Source organism: Rana temporaria, chromosome 11 (assembly GCF_905171775.1).
Source record: "Rana temporaria chromosome 11, aRanTem1.1, whole genome shotgun sequence".
In the NCBI taxonomy this organism is placed as follows: Eukaryota; Metazoa; Chordata; class Amphibia; order Anura; family Ranidae; genus Rana; species Rana temporaria.
The window spans coordinates 95,882,277-95,905,136 of NC_053499.1; the positions used below are offsets into that span (position 1 = coordinate 95,882,277).

General features: G+C 47.8%; 1 pseudogene; it reads left to right on the forward strand.

Annotated features, from left to right (window-relative positions):
- LOC120917474 overlaps positions 1 to 22,860 on the forward strand; it is a 1,233,721-nt pseudogene that overhangs the window by 73,947 nt on the left and 1,136,914 nt on the right.

Here is a 22,860-nt window from a genome sequence, read left to right on the forward strand (position 1 = left end):
CGAAAGGCGGATTCGATGTCCGCCTTGGCCATTAGAGCCCCACGTCCGTACCGCCGCACCCACCGGACCGCCGCATCAAACGACGTGTAAGACACCGTGCAAGCGTCCGGATCGATAAAGTCGTTGACCGAACCCCCTTTCGGGAATGACAGGTGGTGAATAAGACGGAATTTGTTCGGTTCCTTCTTAGGCACCACCCCCAACGGAGACACCACCAGCTCCGGCAAGGGCGGGGCCGCAAACGGCCCGCCCATCCGGCCTAGTGCCACTTCCTTGCCCAACTTTTCCCCCACCACCCCCGGATTAAGGAGAGCCGATTTCAAATTTCGTGCCACCGGCGGCACCACCGCCAGCGAACACGGTATCTTGAAACCGTCCCTGAACCCCGAGGACAATAGTTCTGCCGCTGACCTGTCCGGGTACCTACTTAGGAAAGGCTGCATCCTTTCCCCCTTCACCGGAGTCGTCCCTTTTCTGAGCAGCGTCACCGGCACGCTTTCCTTTTTTAAAACACTTGGCCGCGGGGTGGGAGCCCCCACACCCTGAGCACTCGTGTTTGAATTTGCACGATCCTCCGAATTTGCAGGCGTTCTCATTGAACTGCCAGCAAACTCCCCACTTCTTACCGGCCGACGGTCCTGAGGAGGTCGCACCCCCGGCCCCACCGTGAAAAGACTGCGCCGGGGCCTTAGCCGCCGCCATGAGCCGCATCCAGAGGCTGATATCCTTCTGATCCCAGCGAAGAGAGGGCCTAACCGCCCGCCGCTGCCGGAACTGCTCATCGTACCTGAGCCAAGCCGACCCCCCGTACACCCGATGCGCCTCCCCAATTGAATCCATGTACCCGAACAACGCCGAGCAATGCTCGGGGTTTTTCTCGCCGACGACGCTAGCCATAATGGCGAACGCCTGGAGCCAGTTCACGAAAGTGCGCGGAATCAACCTATAACGCCTCTTCTCCTCATCCTCCTTTTTAGAATCATCCGGCTTCACCCTATCGAGGTTGAATTTCTCCAACGGCAACAGGGAGAATATCTCTACATATTCGCTCTTGTAAATTTTTTCCTTTACCTCCTGTTTTAAATGACCCCCTAGCGGACACTCGTAGCAGATATAAACCTCGCCCCTCGCCGCATCCGCAATACGTACCAGATCGGAACGAGTCATCACCTCCGGGGCCCCCCCCGACTTGTCCTTCACCGTCACCACCTGTCCCGCCACCGGGGCCACTGGGGGAAGCTGCGAAGACGCAACCCCCCCTCCGGCCGGAGCATCCCCCCCAGACGTGCCCGCAGCCACAGGTGCCCACGGAGCCACCTGTGGCGAAGGGCCCTGTACCGCAGCCACCCCGGCCCAAAAGCTCCCTGAGGCCCCCCACCAATTCATTCAACAAGGCGTCAGACCCAGAGGCGGCAGGCGCAACGCCCGCCACCACCGGTGCAGCCACCGCCACTGGCGGCGGAGGTGCCGACACCCCCCCCTCCCCACTCCCAACAATTCACACAATGCGTCAGCTAAAGAGGGTACATGTAATGTAGTGGACTTACCAGGCCTGCCGGGAGACACCCCCGCCGCCGTAGACTGGACCTCCACCGCTGACTCTCTTTCCGGCTCCCCATCCTCGTCTTCCGATGGCACACCCTCCGACCTGTCCTCCCCGACTGGGATCGGTGCGGCCGACAGCCCCCCAGGAGAAGATGACCTGGAGGCCCCGGAGTCCCCCCTCCGTTCCGGCCGGCCTTTTGTTGCTCCTCTGCCCCGCGTTGTTGCAGCAGGCAGACCACCCGACGCTGGCTCTGTGCTGACCCCCATCCGATCACCGCTGCCCGATGTCCTCCGCTCCGAGCCCCGCCCACCTGCGGAACCGCCGGCCCCACGTGTAGAGGGCCCCGCGGCCGTGCCAGGTGGGTCTGAGGCCTTCTTTTTCCCCCTTGCAGCCCCCGTTCCCGCAGCAGAAGGAGAAGGTGTCCCCCCCCCACCGCCCGTATCTGAGGAAGCGGCGCCGACACGGCCCGTGGCCCCGCCCACCGACGGAGGTCGGCGGCGTGCGTCCTGTTCCGTCCCCCCTGTCTCACTCCTGGTCACCCGCTTCGGCGGGGGGGCCGACCGCCCCCCCGGGGGGCTCCGAGCCCCCCTTGTAGTCCTGGATGAGGGCCCCGGCGAATAGCGGGCCGGAGGCCGCGACCTCCGCCCGCGTGGGGTCAACTCACCGCCGCCCGATCCTCCCGATCCGCCCGCCTGTTCCGCGACCCACTCCGCAGCGCGCCTCTCCAGCCACTCTGTGCCCCGGTGTGCTGCCTCGGCTCGCAAGCGCGCAAGCACGAGGTCGACGGACGCCATCTTTTTTTCGAGAGCAGGAGGAAAAGCTGTTTCCTCAATGCTCTCCTGGCTGCAAGTGACCACATTCGCCCCGCCCCACCCTTTTATAGGGTAACTCCCCCCTGCCACTAGCAGCCAATCCTGCTCCTCCTCTGAACCTGGTCCTTCTAACTCCCCCGCCCCTCTATCCACCAATCCTGCTCTTCCTACCTCCTCCACCCCACTAGCTTAACCCTTGCCTGTGTCACTAGACACTCTGTCATGCCCAGCCCTCTGCTAGTCTTGCTGGCTTTTTGCTCCGGGCCTCCCTGGAATTCTGGAGGCTCTAAAGTGCTATTTGGGTGGGAAAGAGCCTCCACTCCTAAACAATGAAGAGCCAGCACACAAGGTGTTAACACTCCCAGAGAACCACCCATTTAAACAGGAAGTGATGGTGGAGGTGTGTGAAGGAGTGTGGAGATTGCAACTGTGAGGACAAGCTGGGAGTCTGATAGCTGCGGTACAAACCTGACAGACCACCCAGGTCACAAATGCATGAACTGATACAGTTGGTCAAAAAATGGCTGCAGCCCGAAAAGTTGTCCGGTCCACAAATGGTGGAACGGGTGGTGATGGACTGGTACCTGCGGTCCCTGCCGGAGGACCTACAGCGCTGGGTAAGCCATGGAGACCCTGCAACTGCTGACCAGCTGGTTGAGTTGGTTGAAAGGTATACCGTTGTAGAGGACTTGCTTGGGCCTGCCAAGCGTCAGGAACACACGCTTAGGCCAACCAGACCGACCACAACACCTAGGAGAGAAGCCCTACCAGACATGGGAATTTGCAGACCTGCATCAGCTTCCGCAGAAGCACGAAGGTTGGCGCCCGCCCCAAGGACAGGGGATCTACAGTGTTGGCGGTGTCGGTCCTGGGGGCATACCCGGGCACAATGCCCACTGCAGGAGGAGCCTATGGACTGTGGGATTGGTCGGAGAAGCTCCTTCTATGTGCAAAGTGTGTGTGCCACTCATCTTGATCTGGCTGCAGGATGGTTTGAGTGTGAAGTGTGGGTGAACCACCTTCCTGCCAGGGCTCTACTGGACTCCGGTAGCATGGTAACACTAGTACATGCCAGGGTACTTGGGAGGCTTGGGCCAGTAACCAAGACACTACGGGTAGTGTGTATCCATGGGGACACCAAGGAGTACCCCTTGGTCCCGGTGACTGTTTCCTATGGCCATGCCTCAGTTACACAGGAGGTTGGGGTGGTAAAAAGTTTAATTCATGACATCATAGTGGGGCGGGACTGTCCACTATTTCTGGAACTATGGACCCAGGTACAGATGGGGCTGCCAGGAGAACTGGGGACACTGGACCTGGAAGGGACAGGGTCTGAGGGATCCGAACCTGAAACCTCCCCAACATACCCCTCTGATATGGAGACACCTGTCACCAATAATGAAACGGCAGAGAATGCTAATATGGAGGATAATGCCCCTGTCCCAGGTCTAGAAACCGAGTTGATCTCTGAGGGGGGGAAGTCTTCCCATTGCAAGTTATGCTGGGGGAGGATGATGAGGAGCTCTCCCAGGTTGAGGAGGGGGAAGGGGAAACATCCTCAAGGCCAGTACATCCAGACCTGGATATATCCAGGGGTGCGTTCGGCACCGCCCAATTACAGGACCCTACCTTGATCAATGCTCGAGAGCAGGTTTCTGTTATTGGTGGGGTCTCACAAATGCCAGGCGCAGATCAGAGGTTTCCTCACTTTGCATTGAAGGGGGACTTGGTGTATCGAGTGGCTGAGAGCCGAGGGGAAACTGTGGAGCAGTTGCTGGTTCCCCAACCGTATAGGCGGATGCTCCTTGATCTGGCCCACAACGATGCACTGGGAGGACACCTGGGGGCGGAGAAAACAGAGGCCAGGATAACCGACCGGTTTTACTGGCCAGGGCTGAAAGCCGAAGTTAAAAGGTATTGTGCATCTTGTCCCATTTGCCAGTTAACCGCCCCAGTGTCCCACTATAGAAATCCTCTGGTACCCTTGCCAATTATTGAGGTCCCGTTTGAGCGAATCGCTATGGATCTGGTGGGACCCCTGGTGAAGTCGGCCCAGGGGCACCAACACATATTGGTAATCTTAGATTATGCAACTAGGTATCCAGAAGCCATCCCTTTGAGGAAAGTCTCCTCTAAGGCCATTGCCAGGGAATTGTTTCAAATGTTCTCACGAACTGGGTTCCCCAAAGAGATACTGACGGATCAGGGTACGCCTTTTATGTCAAAGGTGATGGCGGACTTGTGCAAACTGTTCCAAATTAAGCAGTTGCGGACGTCCGTCTATCACCCGCAGACCGATGGCCTGGTTGAGAGGTTTAATAAAACCCTAAGGTCCATGTTGAAAAGAGTAGTCCAGAAAGATGGTAAGGATTGGGATATGCTACTCCCTGCTCTGTTGTTTGCTATCCGGGAGGTTCCACAAGCATCCACGGGCTTCTCACCATTTGAATTAGTGTATGGACGAAGGCCCCGGGGATTACTTGATCTGGTAAAAGAGACATGGGAAAGTGAGTCCTCACCGCATAAAACGGTGGTAGAGCATATCTCTCAAATGCGAGAGAGAGTGGCTAAGGTGATGCCGCTGGTGAGGGAGCACATGCAGAAGGCTCAGGATGCCCAAAGAAGAGTGTATAACAGGTCGGCTAAAATTAGACAGTTCCAAGTAGGAGACCGGGTGGCTGTTCTAATACCCACGGTAGAGAGTAAATTCTTGGCCAAGTGGCAAGGCCCATTTGAGGTGGTAGAGAAAGTCGGTGAGGTGGACTACAAGGTACACCAGCCAGGGAAAAGAAAACCATACCAGATCTATCATGTTAATTTGTTGAAACCCTGGAGAGACAGAGAACAAGTGTCCGCGGTAGTAGGGGTACAGTCAGGGGACCATGCAGGGATCGACCTGGTGCAGGTTGCTGCTACCCTGACTGGGCCCCAAACCCAGCAAACAAAATAATTTTTACAAAGAAATAAGGATATTTTTTCAGAGTTGCCCGGTCGCACCAATATCATCGAGCATGACATTGTGACCGAGCCGAATGTAAAAATCCGATTAAGGCCTTACCGTATCCCAGAAGCTCATTGGGTGGCAGTGTCGGAAGAGGTTAAAAGAATGTTCGAGCTTGGAGTCATTGAAGAGTCGCAGAGCGAGTGGTCAAGTCCAATCGTGTTGGTACCCAAGCCCAACGGCACCCTCCGCTTCTGCAACGACTTCAGAAAACTTAATGAAGTCTCCAAGTTTGACGCATATCCCATGCCACGGGTAGATGAGCTGATTGAGAGGTTAGGTCCTGCCAGGTACATCACCACGCTGGACCTCACAAAAGGGTACTGGCAGATCCCCCTGACTAAGGAAGCCAGGGAGAAAACGGCCTTCTCTACCTCGGAAGGCCACTTCCAATATAAAAGGATGCCGTTTGGTCTACACTCAGCCCCCGCCACATTCCAAAGGGCCATGGACAAAACTCTGCGTCCACACCAACGGTACGCTTCGGTCTATCTAGATGACATAGTCATCTTCAGCACTGATTGGGAGTCCCACCTTCCCCGGGTTCAGGCAGTCGTAGACTCCTTGAGAAGAGCAGGATTCACCATCAATCCAGAGAAGTGTGCCATTGGGGTGGAGGAAGTAAAATACCTAGGGTATATTGTGGGTAGAGGGCTGGTGAAGCCCCAAATGAATAAGGTGGAGGCTATACAGGACTGGCCCCGTCCCCTAACCAAGAAGCAGGTCAGAGCGTTTTTGGGCATAGTGGGCTATTATAGTAGGTTTGTCCCCAACTTCGCCACTATTGCTGCACCGCTGACTGACTTGACCAAAGGTAGAAAGTCAGTGATGATAAAGTGGAACGCCGAGGCCGAGACAGCTTTTCAAAAGCTTAAGACAGCTTTGTGCCAAGATCCGGTGCTTGTAGCTCCAGATTTTAAAAAAGATTTTGTAGTGCAGACAGATGCTTCCAGTGAAGGGTTGGGAGCGGTCCTGTCTCAGGAAATCAATGGAGAGGAGCACCCCGTGGTTTTTCTTAGCAGGAAGCTGACGTCAGCTGAGAGAAACTACGCAGTGGTGGAACGGGAGTGTCTGGCCATCAAGTGGGCTTTGGACTCCCTACGATATTTCCTCCTGGGTAGGAAGTTTCGCTTGGTGTCAGACCACGCTCCCCTTATGTGGATGAGACAAAATAAGCACACCAATGCCAGAGTAACAAGGTGGTTCCTTTCTCTCCAGGAGTTCAATTTCGTGGTAGAGCACAGACCCGGGAGACAACATCAGAATGCCGATGCCCTCTCCCGTGTCCATTGTATGGTGTCTACCGGTGCCTCCAACACCTCCGCGTTGAGGCAGAGGGGGGGATATGTACAGGACGCCAGGGTTGGGTCCTGGACGGGTGCTATACAGCACCACTATTTGGGCTATGGTCCCTTTAAATAGCGGGAAGAGTGTTCAGGGGGTCACCCAAAGTGGGTGAAGGATTCCAGGTAAAAATTAATCCAGAGAGGACTGGCTCGCAGTTCTATCTGTTTTGATAGAGTAATTTGGGGCCTGGAATTCTGGAGGCTCTAAAGTGCTATTTGGGTGGGAAAGAGCCTCCACTCCTAAACAATGAAGAGCCAGCACACAAGGTGTTAACACTCCCAGATAACCACCCATTTAAACAGGAAGTGATGGTGGAGGTGTGTGAAGGAGTGTGGAGATTGCACCTGTGAGGACAAGCTGGGAGTCTGATAGCTGCTGTTCACAATACAGTGAGGACTTTTGGAATACAGGGGGTGAAGACCCGTCTACCAACGAACTGTATGTGTTTTCTTTTGACTTATTTTTGGTGCTGAAGATAAGCAGACTTTATTTTGATGCTGAAGCTAAGTGAACTTTTCGTTTATAGTTTTCCTTGTGTGCTGAGAAAAGCCTTATTTTTTTTGTTGACCTATGAATAAAAGCCTTTTTATGTTCAGGTGAACGGTTTGTGCACTTAATCCCACCGAGCTATAGCCCCCGAATGTTACAATACACAATAAATATAAACACAGGTTTTTCTATTAAAGTACCCTCCTGAGGGACCCCTTTATATATGATAGTCTCCTTGTGAGGCCCCGTCTGATATATCAGCAGTGATCCTCTCCACACTGCGCACATGTATCCTCACCCGGAACCCAAAGGTGCCGCCTATCAGTGCCCATATTATCAGTGGTGTTGTACTATTATAGTGTCAATCAGTACTGCCTTATCAGTGTCCATCAGTACAGCCTCATCAGTGCTCATCAGTGAAGGAGAAAATGTACTTATTTACAAAGTTTTGTAACAGAAACAAAGAAAAACTTTTGGAGTGCAAAAAATAAAAACTCCAGTGGTAACCAAATACCACCAAAAGAAAGCTCTATTTGTGGGGGGAAAAAATTATAAACATTTTGTTTGGGTGCAGTGTTGCATGACCACACAATTGTCATTCAAAATGCAACAGCGCTGAAAATTGGACTGGGCAGGAAGGGGGATAACAAGAGAGAAGCAGGTAACATAGAGGTTCCGCCTCCACCTCCATGTCCTGTCTGCAGCCAGATCACCTGGCTCCGGCTCCACCTCCTGTCTGTGGTCAAATCACCTTGCTCTGCCTCCACGTCCATGTCCCGTCTGCAGCCAGAGCACCCGGGTCCACCTCCATCACCACCTCCATGCCCTGTCTGTACCACACTGAGCGCATGGAGGCACTGAGTGCGAGTGATGGGCAGGGAGAAATTTTGGCCGGCAGGAGCGGAAATGTCAGGTGAGACACTGTCCAGATTACAGACATGTGGCTTGGGAGTGAGCATACAGTGGTGCCCCCAGGGCAAGCAGCTTTCTCTGGGGGCAATGCTCGAGGAGGAGGGGCCAGGAGCGCCAGTGGGGGACCCAAAGGGAAGAGGTTCGGAGCTGCTCTGTGCAAAACCACTGCACAGAGCAGGTAAGTATTAATGTTTGTTATAAAAAACAAATAAAAAACAAAAGTTTATTACCACTTTAACCACTTGACAACTGGGCACTTAAACACCCTTAATAACCAGACCAATTTTCAACTTTTGGTGCTCTCACGTTTTGAATGACAATAACTCAGTCATACAACATTGTAACCAAATGAAATTTTTGTCCTTTTTTTCCCACAAATAGACCTTTCTTTTGGTGGTATTTGATCACCTCTGCGTTTTTTTTTTTTTTCGCTATTAATGAAAAAAGAACGAAAATTTTGTAAAAAAATGAATTTTTCTTCATTTCTATCATATCATTTTGTAAAAAGGTAATTTTTCCTCATACATTTGGCCTAAAATGCATACTGCTACATATTTTTGGTAAAAAAAAAAAAAAAAAAATTGGATATTATTTAGTCTGGGTGAAAGTTATAGGGTCTACAAGCTATGGTACCAATTTCTGAAAATTGAACAATTTGATCACACCTGAAGTACTGACAGCTTCTCTCATTTCTTGAGACCCTAACAAGCCAATAAAGTACAAATACCCCCCAAATGACCCCTTTTTGGAAAGTAGACATTCCAAGGTAGTTAGTAAGAGTCATAGTTAGTTTTTTGAAGTTGTCATTTGTTCCCACAATTCTTTGCAAAATTAAGATTTTTTATTTTTCTTTCATACCAATATTGTCATTATAACAGGTTATTTCTCTCACATGGCATGTATATTCCACAAATGACACCCCAAAATATATTCTGCTGCTTCTCCTGAGTATGGCGATACCACATGTGTGAGACTTTTACACAGCGTGGCCACATACAGAGGCCCAACACCGAAGTAGCAACTTCAAGCATTCTAGGAGCACAAAGTGACCCCATTTTGGAACGCTAACACCCCAACGTATAATCTATGAGGCATAATGAGTCTTTTGAACAGTTCATTTTTTTCCAGATGTTCTTGGAAAATGTGGAAAAAAATAAAAACGCATTTTTTTTTACAGAAAGTTGTCCATTTATAGGATATTTCCAACACATAGCATGTACATAGCAAAAATTACACCCCAAAATATATTCTGCTGCTCCTCCTGAGTATGGAGATACCACATGTGTGAGACTTTTACACAGCATGGCCACATACAGAGGCCCAACACAGAAGTAGCAACTTCAAGCATTCTAGGAGCATAAATTACACATCTAATCTCTCAACCACCTATTACACTTTTGAAGGCCCTGGAGCACCAGGACAATGGAAACGCCCACAAAGTGACCCCATTTTGGAAAGCTAACACCCCAACGTATAATCTATGAGGCATAATGAGTCTTTTGAACAGTTCATTTTTTTCCAGATGTTCTTGGAAAATGTGGAAAAAAATAAAAACGCATTTTTTTTTACAGAAAGTTGTCCATTTATAGGATATTTCCAACACATAGCATGTACATAGCAAAAATTACACCCCAAAATATATTCTGCTGCTCCTCCTGAGTATGGAGATACCACATGTGTGAGACTTTTACACAGCATGGCCACATACAGAGGCCCAACACAGAAGTAGCAACTTCAAGCATTCTAGGAGCATAAATTACACATCTAATCTCTCAACCACCTATTACACTTTTGAAGGCCCTGGAGCACCAGGACAATGGAAACGCCCACAAAGTGACCCCATTTTGGAAAGCTAACACCCCAACGTATAATCTATGAGGCATAATGAGTCTTTTGAACAGTTCATTTTTTTCCAGATGTTCTTGGAAAATGTGGAAAAAAATAAAAACGCTTTTTTTTTTACAGAAAGTTGTCCATTTATAGGATATTTCCAACACATAGCATGTACATAGAAAAAATTACACCCCAAAATATATTCTGCTGCTCCTCCTGAGTATGGCGATACCACATGTGTGAGACTTTTACACAGCGTGGCCACATACAGAGGCCCAACATCCAAGAAGCACCATCAGGTGTTCTAGGGACATAAATTACACATCCAATTTCCTTACAATCTATCACATTTTTGAAGGGCCTTCATATTTCTAACACAGCATGTACATACCAAGAATTACACCCTAAAATACATTCTGCTGAGTAATGGGTAAAAAAAAAAGAAGATTACCTGTGGTTTTAGTAGTGCAATTGTCCACAGAAGGAGAGCCCCGATCCAGGCAGCAGGCAGGGACGTGGTCACTGGTCAGCGACAGTGAATGGAATTGTCCAGGCAGCAGGCAGCAGGCAGGAATATTGTCCATAGTCAGTACAGTGCCAGCAGTGGCAAAATATTCGTCCTGGTAGGAACATGGTCCAAGTAGCGGGCCATGGGTAGGGGAATGGGGACAGGGGTAGAGGCTTCTCCCACCCAAATCTCTTTGAAGCCTCCGGGCAACCAGACCCTAATCCGGGAATGAGAAAACTAAAAAAATCGTTTTTTCATCCAGAAAAACAATTCTGGAGCCCCTCACATATGTGAGACCCCTGTGTTCCCACTAGTATAGCAGGGTAAAAGATCAATCCAAGGGGCAGGCAAAAAACGTGGTCAAACAGTCCAGGGTCAGTTCCAGAGCAGGCAGAGGTAGGTACAGTTTAGGGTTAGGCAAAAGAGTGGTCGTATAACAAGCCAGGGTCAGTTCCAGAGAAGGCAGAGGTATGTTTAGGGTTAGGCAAAAGAGTGGTCGTATAACAGGCCATGGTCGATTCCGGAGAAGGCAGAAGTATGTTTAGGGTTAGGCAAAAGAGTGGTCGTATAACAGGCCATGGTCGGTTCCGGAGAAGGAAGAGGTATGAGTGCAGTGGCATAAGGGGTGTGGGGGGAAATTACAGGAAATTAGAATTGCGTTTACCATACGTTCCTAATAATGTAGAAACGTATGGTAACGGCGGAAACATGTTCCAATACAGAGGCCTGGTTGGGAAGGACAATCGGGACAGTAATACACAGTGTCTTTTCGAATTCCTCTTCTGGAGCACACCCGGCACCTCTTCTGATTTATTGTTGCCTGTTTCACGGGAGGGGGTTTTCTCAGGAAAGTGACGCTCGTGGAGTCTGCTCACAGAATCAGAGCGAATATTTTCCGGTGGGTTTTCAGGGTACAAAAGGGCGGTGATGACTTCTTCTTGATAGTCCAGATATGATACGGGGTTCTCTGATGATTTTTTGTAGATTACATAGGAGTTATAAAAGGCCAAACTAAAAAAATAAATGGACACTTTCTTGTACCAGTGGCGGGATTTTCTTGTGGGCAGGTAGGGTTCTATCATCTGGTCATTGAAGTCCACTCCCCCCATGAACAAATTATAGTCATAGATGCATTTTGGTTTTTGGATTGGGCCGGTTCTTTTGGGGACTTCCACGCAGGTGTCGTCGTGGATTGATGTAAGCATGTGGACGTTCCGTTTGTCCCTCCACCTGACAGCCAATATCTCCTGGTTCCTCAATGCTGCAGACTCCCCTCGTCTGAGCTTTTGATCCACCAGTTTTTGCGGGAAGCCTTTCCTGTTGGTTCTTATTGTGCCACATGCTGGGGTATTCCGAAGGTAAAGACAGCGAAACAGGGGCAAGCTGGTGTAGAAATTATCCACATAAAGGTGGTATCCCTTTCCAAAGAGTGGATACATCAGATCCCAGACCACTTTTCTGCTGACTCCCATATACTCTGGGCATTCAGGGGGATGCAGTTGGGAGTCCTTCCCTTCATACACCAAGAATGAGTAGAGGTACCCTGTGGCTCTGTCGCAAAGTTTGTACATTTTGACCCCATATCGGGCCCTTTTGCTGGGGATGAACTGCTTGATGCTCAGCCTGCCTGAGAATTTGACAAGGGACTCGTCCACAGATATGTTCTGTTCAGGGGTATATAATTGGGGAAATCGTTGAGCGAAAAAATTTAGAAGTGGCCGAATTTTATATAGCTTGTCAAAAGCAGGGTCATTTCAGGGAAGGGCACTGGGCGTTATCGTTAAAGTGGAGGAACCGCATAATTATTAAATATCGGGATCTTGGCATAAGGGAGGAGAAGAGTGGCATGTGGTGAATGGGTTTGGTGGACCAGTAGGAGTACAATTGTTTTTTTTTTTAAAGTGCCATAGTAAACGTTAGGCCTAAGAAAATGTTGAATTCCTCAACGGTTAGTTCTCTCCACTCAAAGGGGCGGGCATATCTGGAACCAGGGTTGCTTCTTATGTACTGTTGTGCGTAGAGATTGCACTGGGCCACAATGAAGGATAGCAAATCTTCGGTGAAAAGTAAATTAAAAAAATTAAGCATTGAAAAGTTTTCGGTGTTCACCTGGACACCTGGCTGGGCAGTGAAAGGGGGGATATTTGCTGCTCCGGAATTAGGGGGAAGCCACAGGGGGTTTTGAAGGCCATAGGGAAGGCTGGCATGGCCCCTATCCCTTTGGGGCTGAGATGACACCCTACTGGTGCCTGGGCTTTGTTGCAGTGGCACAGCGCTTGAGGCGGACGGCACAGCGCTTGAGGCGGACGGCACATCGCTTGAGGCGGACGGCACATCGCTTGAGGCGGACGGCACAGCGCTTGAGGCGGACGGCACAGCGCTTGAGGCGGACGGCACAGCGCTTGAGGCGGACGGCACAGCGCTTGAGGTGGACGGCCCTGCGCGTCTGGGAGTAGGCCGCTTCTCCACGCCAGCACCCCTTCTTTTCCTGGGCCCACGTTCCTCTTCAGATTCTGAATCCGACCCACTGTCTATAACGGGTTCATAGGCCGAATCCGAATCGGACAGAGACTCCTCGCTGCTCTCATCGCTCATGGCTAGTAGACGCTGTACGGCCTGCTCACCGGTAAATAATTTTTTTGCCATACTGGTGGCTGGTGAGGCTGTACTGCAGAGCACTGTGGTGGCACTGATGGACACAGGTGGGCACATGCGGCACTTATGTGCACTTTAGTGGCACGGGTGTGGCTCTGGTGGGCACAGGTGGCTCTGGTGGGCACAGGTGGCTCTGGTGGGCACAGGTGGCTTTGGTGGGCACAGGTGGCTCTGGTGGCTCTGGTGGGGCTCTGGTGTGCACTGATTAGCAGAACAGGCAGCACTGGTGGGCACAAGCAGCACTGGTGGGCACAGGCAGCATTGGTGGGCACAGGCGGCCCTGGTGGCACTGGTGGCACTGGTGGCCGCAGGCGGCACTGGTGGGCGCAGGCAGCACTGGTGGGCGCAGACGGCACTGGTGGGCACAGGCGGCACTGGTACGGCACTGTTTTGGCACTGGTATTGGACTGTTGTGGCACTGGTGCGGCTCTGGTGACACTGGTGCGGCTCCGGTGACACTGGTGCGGCTCTGGTGACACTGGTGTGGCACAGGTGGCACAGATGTGGCACTACTGGGCACAGATGTGGCACTATGGACACAGATGTGGCACTGATGTGGCACTTTAGGCACAGATGTGGCACTGATGTGGCACTATGGGCACAGATTTGGCACTGATGTGGCAATATGGGCACAGATTTGGCACTATGGGGCAATATGGGCACAGATTTGGCACTATGGGGCACTTGTATGGTTTGCAAAACTCACAGTTTATCTCCTCTTCTCTCTCGCTGATACTGTGTGAGGAGAGGAGAGGAGATAAACTTTCCCTGACCTTCTGTGTTTACATTGTGATCGCGCCGTCATTGGACGGCGCGATCACATGGAAAAAGACCACTGTTACTGGTCAATTTCCTTGATCTGTGTAGCGCCGGGTCTCATAGACCCGGCGCGCACAGAATCTTCTGTGTGCGCGCCCGAGGCGGCGCGCATTGCTGCTTCTGCTGGGCGCCGTTAAATAACGGCAACCCCCAGTTAAGCAACCACCTTGCCGCCGTTATATGACGGCGGCTGGTGGTTAAGTGGTTAAATGACTCTTGCTTCAAAACTGAAAACAAAAACAAAAATATAATAGAAACCTATTCTGGTTAAAGAAAATTGTACAGCACTGTATGCTTCTAAGTAGACAATATGATTTAACACAAATAAAACTTCAGTAAAATATAATCTCAATTTACGAAAAAAATATTTAATGTTTTTTTTTTTTTGTATATGAGAAGGCAAAGAACATGTACCTTGGACTGAGAGTAGAAGAATTATTTTTGTGACACAGTCTAAGGCCCCGTACACACGACCAAACATGTATGCTGAAACTGGTCCGCGGACCAGTTTCAGCATACATGTTCGGTCGTGTGTGGGCGCGAGCGGGCCGAATTCCAGCAAACATTTGCCCGCCGGGCCTTTTCCCAGCGGACAAATATTCCTGGACGTGTTTTAAAACCGTCCGCTGGAATCCTGCCCGCTCGGACATGTACGGTCGTCAGTACAGACCTACCGTACATGTCCGAGCGCCCGCCGTCCCTCGCATGCGTCGAATGACTTCGACGCATGCGTGGAAGCCTTTAAATGGCAGGCCCGCCCACGGACACGCCCCGCGTAATGTTTACGCGCGGACTTCTGTACGATGGTTAGTACAACCATCGTACAGAAGCCCTCTGGCAGGCATGTACGGTGAAAACGGTCCGACGGACCGGTTTCACCGTACATGTTTGCTCGTGTGTACCGGGCCTTAGGGTTCATGTACACAGGCCAGTTGAAAACCTTTTCTGCATGCTGGAAACTTGACAGCTGGAAACCAACAGAGAAAAACATCAGTTTTATAGCATTAACAGCATTACAGCAGTTATGAGCATTTGAGGTTAGAAGCTTTTTTTAAAGATAACCTCAGGAGACCCTACCAAATACCAGCAATGCATTAAAAACAAGTAAAGTATGAACAATTTCAGATATTCTGAAAGAGGAGACAGTAGCAGCAGAGAGAGCAGTATGCTTGTAGATAGCTGTCTTATTTTTTTTATTTTTTTTTGTATTATTATTATGAATCCCATCATGAGCATGTGTGAGGAAATGCTCCTGAGGTTGCTGTTGCTGAAACTCCGAAGACATAGAAAATTGCATGTTAGGACCAGTGTTTGTCGCTATTGGACTAATCCATTGATGCAGGCAACAGAATGTGGTGAAATTTGTGTTTTTTTAACAATTTATATGTTCAAAAATGATCAGAAATATTTTCCCCTTTAAAAATGCTTATAAATGCAAACACTCATAAAGGTGGTTTACTGCAGTGTTTTGAAATGCCAGTTAAAGGGGTTGTAAAGGTAAAACCTTTTTTTCCTAGATAGCTTCCTTTACCTCAGTGCAGTCCTCCTTCACTTACCTCATCCTTAAATTTTGCTTTTAAATGTCCTTATTTCTTCTAAGAAATCCTCACTTCCTGTTCTGTCTGTAACTCCACACAGTAATGCAAGGCATTCTCCCAGATGTGAAGTGTCATGCTCACCCCCTCCCCTGAGGAGTCAGGATGCTCTCTATGTTGCAGATAGAGAAAGTAGCTGTGTGTTAGTGGGCATGCTGAATCTCCTGCTTGCCCCCTCCCCCCCCTCAAGGGAGGGGGCGAGCACGACACTCCATACCAGGGAGAAAGCCTTGCATTACTGTGTGGAGTTATAGACAGAAGAACAGGAAGTGAGGATTTCTCAGGAGAAATAAGGACATTTAAAAGCAAAATCGAAAGATGAGGTAAGTGAAGGAGTACTGCACTAAGGTAAAGGAAGCTATTTAGGGAAAAAAATTGTACCTTTACAACCCCTTTAACTACAGTCCTGAAAGCAATTTTTCTGCTTTCAAAAAAATACCTGTAACCTCAACTGGCCCCTAAACCACTCAAAACGACTAAGGCCCCTTTCACATTTGTGGATCCCGTGAGGATCTGTTTTTAAACATCCGCTTGCTCAGCAGGGATCACTCCGTTGATACCCGCTGAGCCCGCAGATGACAGGTCTGTCTCTTCACACTGCGCAGGGACCACCCTGTCAGATCTCCGCTCTCCTCTATGGGGGATCGGATGAAAACAAACCATCTGTTCGTTTTCATCCTATCCGCCAGATGGATGCAAAATAGGGGTTGCATCCAACATATTTTAGTGGAGAGGATCGGGGGGGCTGATCGGGTGTCAGCGGACATGTCACCGCTGACATCCGACGCTCCAGGTACATGGAGCGCCCATTCAGATCCGCCTGAAAAAAACTGACAGGAGGATCTGAACTTGTGAAAGGGGCTTGAGTGTTACACATAAGATAACATAGAGGAGAGTTCAGGGGCTGCTAAAAAAATACCCAACTGCTCCTAAACTTCAGTTTGGCAGCTGTAGTGTACATGAGGCCTAAAAGAGTTTCTAAACAGATACTCCAAGATGTGGATCAACTTTATTTTGATAATACATGCAAATTCATGTTTAGACAAATGTATGCCTTAAGTAATTGCATTTCTTCTGATTACAGAGAATTTATTACCTCTCTCTGGAGTTTTACATGGGTCGAACGCTCCAGAATACAATGGTAAATCTGGGCCTTGAAAATGCCTGTGATGAGGCTACTTATCAGGTACTTATTTTTATACTAAACATACATTCCTAGACAATATTAATATCATTTGACATGAATTAAATGTAAGAATGAATTATACAGACAAAAATGTGTATCTGATTCCAGTTAATATTATATGTATCTTTTATGACATTAAAGCAGAACTGCAGGCAAAAAATATAATATCAGGATCTCAGTTTTTTATTTATATACACACACACACATATATATATATATATATATATATATATATATTAGGGCTGCGCATCTTCACCGGTCTCACGATTCGATGCGATTACGATTATCAAGTCCACGATTCGATTCGATTCGATTCCGCGATGCATCACGATGCATCACGATTGCAGCGCAAGTGCGCATGGCTTTCATCAAAAAAAATTTAAGTACTCCATTTTTTTTTTCTATCTGTTTAAAAAAAAACACACACTAACACTTCCTGCATGTAGCAAAGTCTAAACACAGCAGACATGCTACAGGAGACGGTCAGAGACTGCAGACATGCTACAGGAGACGGTCAGAGACTGCAGACATGCTACAGGAGACGGTCAGAGACTGCAGACATGCTACAGGAGACGGTCAGAGACTGCAGACATGGTACAAGAGACGGTCAGGGACTGCAGACATGGTACAAGAGACGGTCAGGGACTGCAGACATGGTACAGGAGACGGTCAGGGACTGCAGACATGGTACAAGAGACGGTCAGGGACTGCAGACATGGTACAAGAGACGGTCAGGGACTGCAGACATGGTACAAGAGACGGTCAGAGACTGCAGACATGGTACAAGAGACGGTCAGGGACTGCAGACATGGTACAAGAGACGGTCAGGGACTGCAGACATGGTACAAGAGACGGTCAGGGACTGCAGACATGCTACAAGAGACGGTCAGCAGGTAAATATGATATATTTTTTATATTAAAGGAAAAAATAATACCCTTTAGTCTTTTGGCAGCAACTTGGATAGTAAACAGGTCAACATCAGTGCAAAAAAAAGAAAAGGGAAGACATTCCAATCAGTAAGAAATAATATACTGCTTGCAGATCACTGCATGTTTCCAGAGGGGAGAAGTGATAGGGAAATCTTTGGAAGAAATTAGACGGAAAAAGAGTGTGCACTGTGCAGCCCCCAATGTGAGTCTGCGCTCAATGGGTTAAGACCAGAATGAAGTCAATCAATTAGTGACAGTAATAAAGAAAAACAAAGTTTATTTGATAAAACCCATGGAGGGACTGGACCAGTACATGTTTATAGGTAATAGGAATGATCAAAAAGATCCTAAGGTATCACAGGAGTTTTGTTTAGCATGTCACTTTTCCCAGTTGGTGTTCAGTTTACATCAATTCATTAGCACTGGTGAAACATTTTTTTTTTTCAGCCCCCAATGTGTTAGGCACACAGACAGTATACACTGGATGGGGGGGGGGGGGGGGATATGCCACTTCTCTGCACTCACCCCTCACATAAATTAAGCAGACTGACAGACTTATCTCACCTCCGGAGCACTCCTACCATCCCCCCTCCTCACAGCTTGTTTTCTGAAGCCGACGCTATTCCTTATTCCACGTGTGATAAGACAGCTGCAGTAATCTGTCTCACAGCTCCGTGCAGTGACCTGCGCCAGCCCATCGGGGAGATGACCCGTGTCACTCCACACAGGTACACATCCTGAGAAGGGGGAGAGCGTGGGTGAGGGGCCGGGCAGAATACTTATTAGGCTACATCCTCTAATAAGGGGAACGGCACCAGGCGCAGCCAGCCGGTCACTGGTCTGTCATGACCGGAAAAGATGCTGCTGTGCGGGCGAGGGGGAGGAGCTAGAATGACGTCATTCATAATCGATTAGGCTGCATACCCGCATCGATGCCGAATCGGGACAGGCATAATCGCGATGCATCGATGCGGCGATCATTTTCAACACCCCTAATATATATATATATATATATATATATATATATGTATGTATGTGTGTGTGTGTGTGTGCATGTATGTATATATATATATATATATATATATATATATACAGTATATAGGTATACAGTACTTACCCTCAAAGGGGTAACTAAATATGTACCCAGGTTTTTCAATGTGGTACAGAGGCTGCAAGTCCCACGCACATCATCAATTCAGGCTCAGTCTAAGGGATAACTGATAATGATGACCCCTGATACAACCTCAGGGCAAAACCCCATTCTGCCGTTTGACCCAAATCATAATAGTGAAACATGCAAACCAGAGAGAAAAAAATCTACATCTTCACCTTCCAGCGTTCAGCCATAAAGAGACCAAACCCTTTGTTTCCTATAGCTTTATAAACAACATGACATCACAAATATATGCATTCACATTGGTCAGCTCATATAATTCAGCCCCTTATTACACGCCCCCTGTGACGTCTGATCTTTGCACACTGCACACATTCTCCTTGTAAGTCCATTTATGGTATGGGGCTCTCACAGCACATGCAGCCTCGTGTAATGTCCATTGTCCATATACAGGGGTCCTTGGTCAGCTCTGCAAGGGTTTCTCTCCAAAGTCATATTTGGTTCCTTCAGTAAAACCATGACGAAGGGGGGTTTTGGAATGAGAGGAGCAAGGGGAAATGGCAATTGAATATCTCTTTGTCTCTTCTTCCAATGCTGAGTTGTAACTTTTTGAAAACATTATATCTGACATAATTTCTCAAGGAAAATAAACACTAGTGTGATATATGTTTTTCACACATGCATATGTAACATTTGAGTAGCTCAGGAGGAAAGTAATCATAACACAAAATAGCATAGAATAAAATATTCATTTTATTTCACTTCCATCACAGTCCCCCCTTAAATGACTATTTTATCAGTACTGTCCTCAGGTAACATTCTAACTACGCCCCCCTTGTTAACTAAAATCATGTCTAGGGCCATATGTTTTACAAAGTCATTTGTGAAGTGGCCTCTAGTTGTTCAGTTATACCCTGGAGTGCATCCCTGTTTATAGTTAACAAACCTGTTTATCATAGCAAATATAATTAATCCAATCTACATTCCCATTGGAACCCTCTTTATCCCCATTACTAAATTAAATTTCATAAAGCATCAGTTTCACCAAATTACTGTATTTTCCTTCTTACTATACTTTCAATCATAAGCATTTTAATTTTGCAGAAGAACATTAATTTTATATTGGGCTTTTTCCTAAATATTTTATTTCCTAAAGAAACTCATTTATATTGAATTACACTAGTTTTCAGAACCAATCATACAGTATGATCAACTGAACCACATGTGCTCTGTCACTCTATGTCTGTTTAAACAAACATAGCAGCCTTAGTTTCATCCTTCAGTATGGACGAACATACAGAAAGTTTCATTCAGCCTATATAGGATCCATCTACAAAAGCACAATATTCCTTCCTGATTAATACATCCATCAATCCAAAGCCTAAAGAGTGACTTTTTGAATCATAACTGTGGCTCTATCATACTGCATCATCTGTTCATATTGTATCTATAATTTCACTATTTTAACCGACCTTTCTTTTTAACATCCAGTTGTCACTAGACAGAGCTTAATCAAAGCCATGCCAGAGTGGGTGCCTGCTCGCGTCCGTGATCCTGTCACAGCTGTTTTTAATCTCAGCCTTCAAAGTGTAAACAGAGACACATGTCTCTATGTCAGTTCTCCCTGCTGAGCTCAGTAACAGTGAGGCCTTGTACACACGGGCCCGAATCTCGTCAGGAAAAAAACATAGTTTTTCCTGACGAGATTCTTGGCAAGAATCTCTTGCCGCCGAGTGTACAAAAGAACCACATTTGATGCCGTTGCCTCCATCTTGCTTCACCCTACCTTTGCCGTGGAAGCTACCGCGCATACGTCAAAGTCATTTTGAGCATTCGCGGGTTTCCACGGTGACAGGTAAGTATACACACTCTCGGGTTTCTCGTCGGGAAACAGGCCGACAAGAATCCCAAAGAGAAAATAGAACGCTGGATCCCTATTTTTCTCTTCGAGATTCTGGCCAGATTTCCAGACGAGAAACCTGGAAGCCTCGTACACACGCTCAGTTTACTCAGCAAGAAAGCTCTGCCAGCAGTTTTCTTGCTGGTTCTTGCCTAAAAAACCGAGGGTGTGTGCGAGGCCTGCAAGTCCGGGAGGGGGGGTAGCAGGGGTGCAACCTCTGTGACAGCTCTGTGTGTTGGAGATGATTTTACGCACAGAGCTGTCACGGATTCCCACACACAGTACACCAAGCCCCACAGTCCAGTCCCCATAAACATCTGTCAAAGTGCCCCATCTGTACCAGTGCACAAAACATCTGACACAGTGCCTCATCACATCTGTGCCAGTGCACAAAACATCTGTCACAGTGTCCCCTTGAATATCTGTACCAGTGCAAAAAACATCTTCAATAGCGTTCCATTGTGACATCAACACCTGTCAGTGTCAGCCGGTGGACGATCAACATCTGTCATAGTGTACAAGTGCACAAAGTGCCCTGCTTATGTGCAAAGGCAAACGCGCGCGTAGGTCCCATACGCATACATAAACAGCTATCGCACCATACATGTGAGGTATCGCCGTGAGCGTCTGAGCAAGAGCAATAATTTTAGCACCAGAGTTCCTGTGTAACTCTAAACTGATAAACAATAAAGGCTTATAAAGCGTCATCTACGGAGATTTTCAAATACTGAAGTTTGGCGCCATTTCACAAGCATGCAAATTTTTAAAGCATGATATGTTTGGTATCTGTTTACCTGGCACAACACCATATTTAATATTTACCAAAATATTGGGTATTTTCTGTGTGCATTGAAATTCATTAAAATGTATTTATGCGTCAGTGTAAAAATTGCGTTCGAAAAACTGCTGCGCGAATACCGTGTGACATAAAAAGTTGCAATGACTATCAATAGGGTTCTGAGTAATTTTCTAGCAAAAAAAAGAATCGATTTTTACGATGCAGAAGAGAAGTATCAGAATTGACCTTGGTGGTAAGGGGTTAACAATATATACAAATGTAGCACTACCCCCGAAGGAGCTGCTGGTTTGTTTTGGTATCTGTACTCTGGCTATCAACCCCTTAAACTGGTTCAAACCCTCCCTTGGCACAACTGGTATTGGTAAGGATTGTGGATCCCACTGGCTGTTGGGGAAACACAATTCTATCACACCACGGTAACATTTGTAAATAAACTGTTACCTTGTGTTGTACTGGTCCCACAGGATATAAGATAGACAGCACACAGGTTTAAACTTAACCAAGAAAACTTTACTTGGCAAGCAATTAAAGTAAAGAACAAAGTAAAACAGTAAAGCCTCGTACACACGATCAGTCCATCTGATGAGAACGGTCTGAAGGACCGTTGTCATCGGTTAACCGATGAAGCTGACTGATGGTCCGTCGCGCCCACACACCATCGGTTAAATAACCGATCGTGTCAGAACGCGGTGACGTAAAACACGACGTGCTGAAAAAAATGAAGTTCAATGCTTCCAAGCATGCGTCGACTTGATTCTGAGCATGCATGGATTTTTAACCGATGGTCGTGCCTACTAGCGATCGGTTTTGACCTATCGGTTAGGAATCCATCGGTTAAATTTAAAGCAAGTTGGCTTTTTTTTAACCGATGGTTAAATAACCTATGGGGCCCACACACGATCGGTTTTGACCGATGAAAATGGTCCATCAGACCGTTGTCCTCTGTTTAACCTATCGTTAAATTAGATATGGAAAACAAAAAACCGCGCTACCACAACAGAGTCTATAGGCAGCAGCTGACGTTGGATAAACAAAAGCAATAGATAGTAAAAAAAGCCGCGCCAAACTAAATTAAATTTAAAAAGTCTATATCAGTCAACGGATGGAAAAATGCTGAAATCCCCGTAGAATCAATCGAATATTTCAGGTGGAGCCTTTAGTGTTGCTTGGTAAAAAGATACTGTGATTAGTCAAAACCTCAAACCACCAGGTGACATGCATGCGTTCAGTGCAAATCCTCCACCATAAGAATAAGCAGCTTACCAGACAGCAAGCCTTTAATACAGTTGGCTATAGCCCAGCCACGGCCTTTCAATCCCCTGGACACTTAGGTTAGGACACTTTGTGATCAGCAGCAGGATCCCAGGCTCAGCAATTTGGTGGAAATAGATTGCGGTTCACCCGCATTTACAAC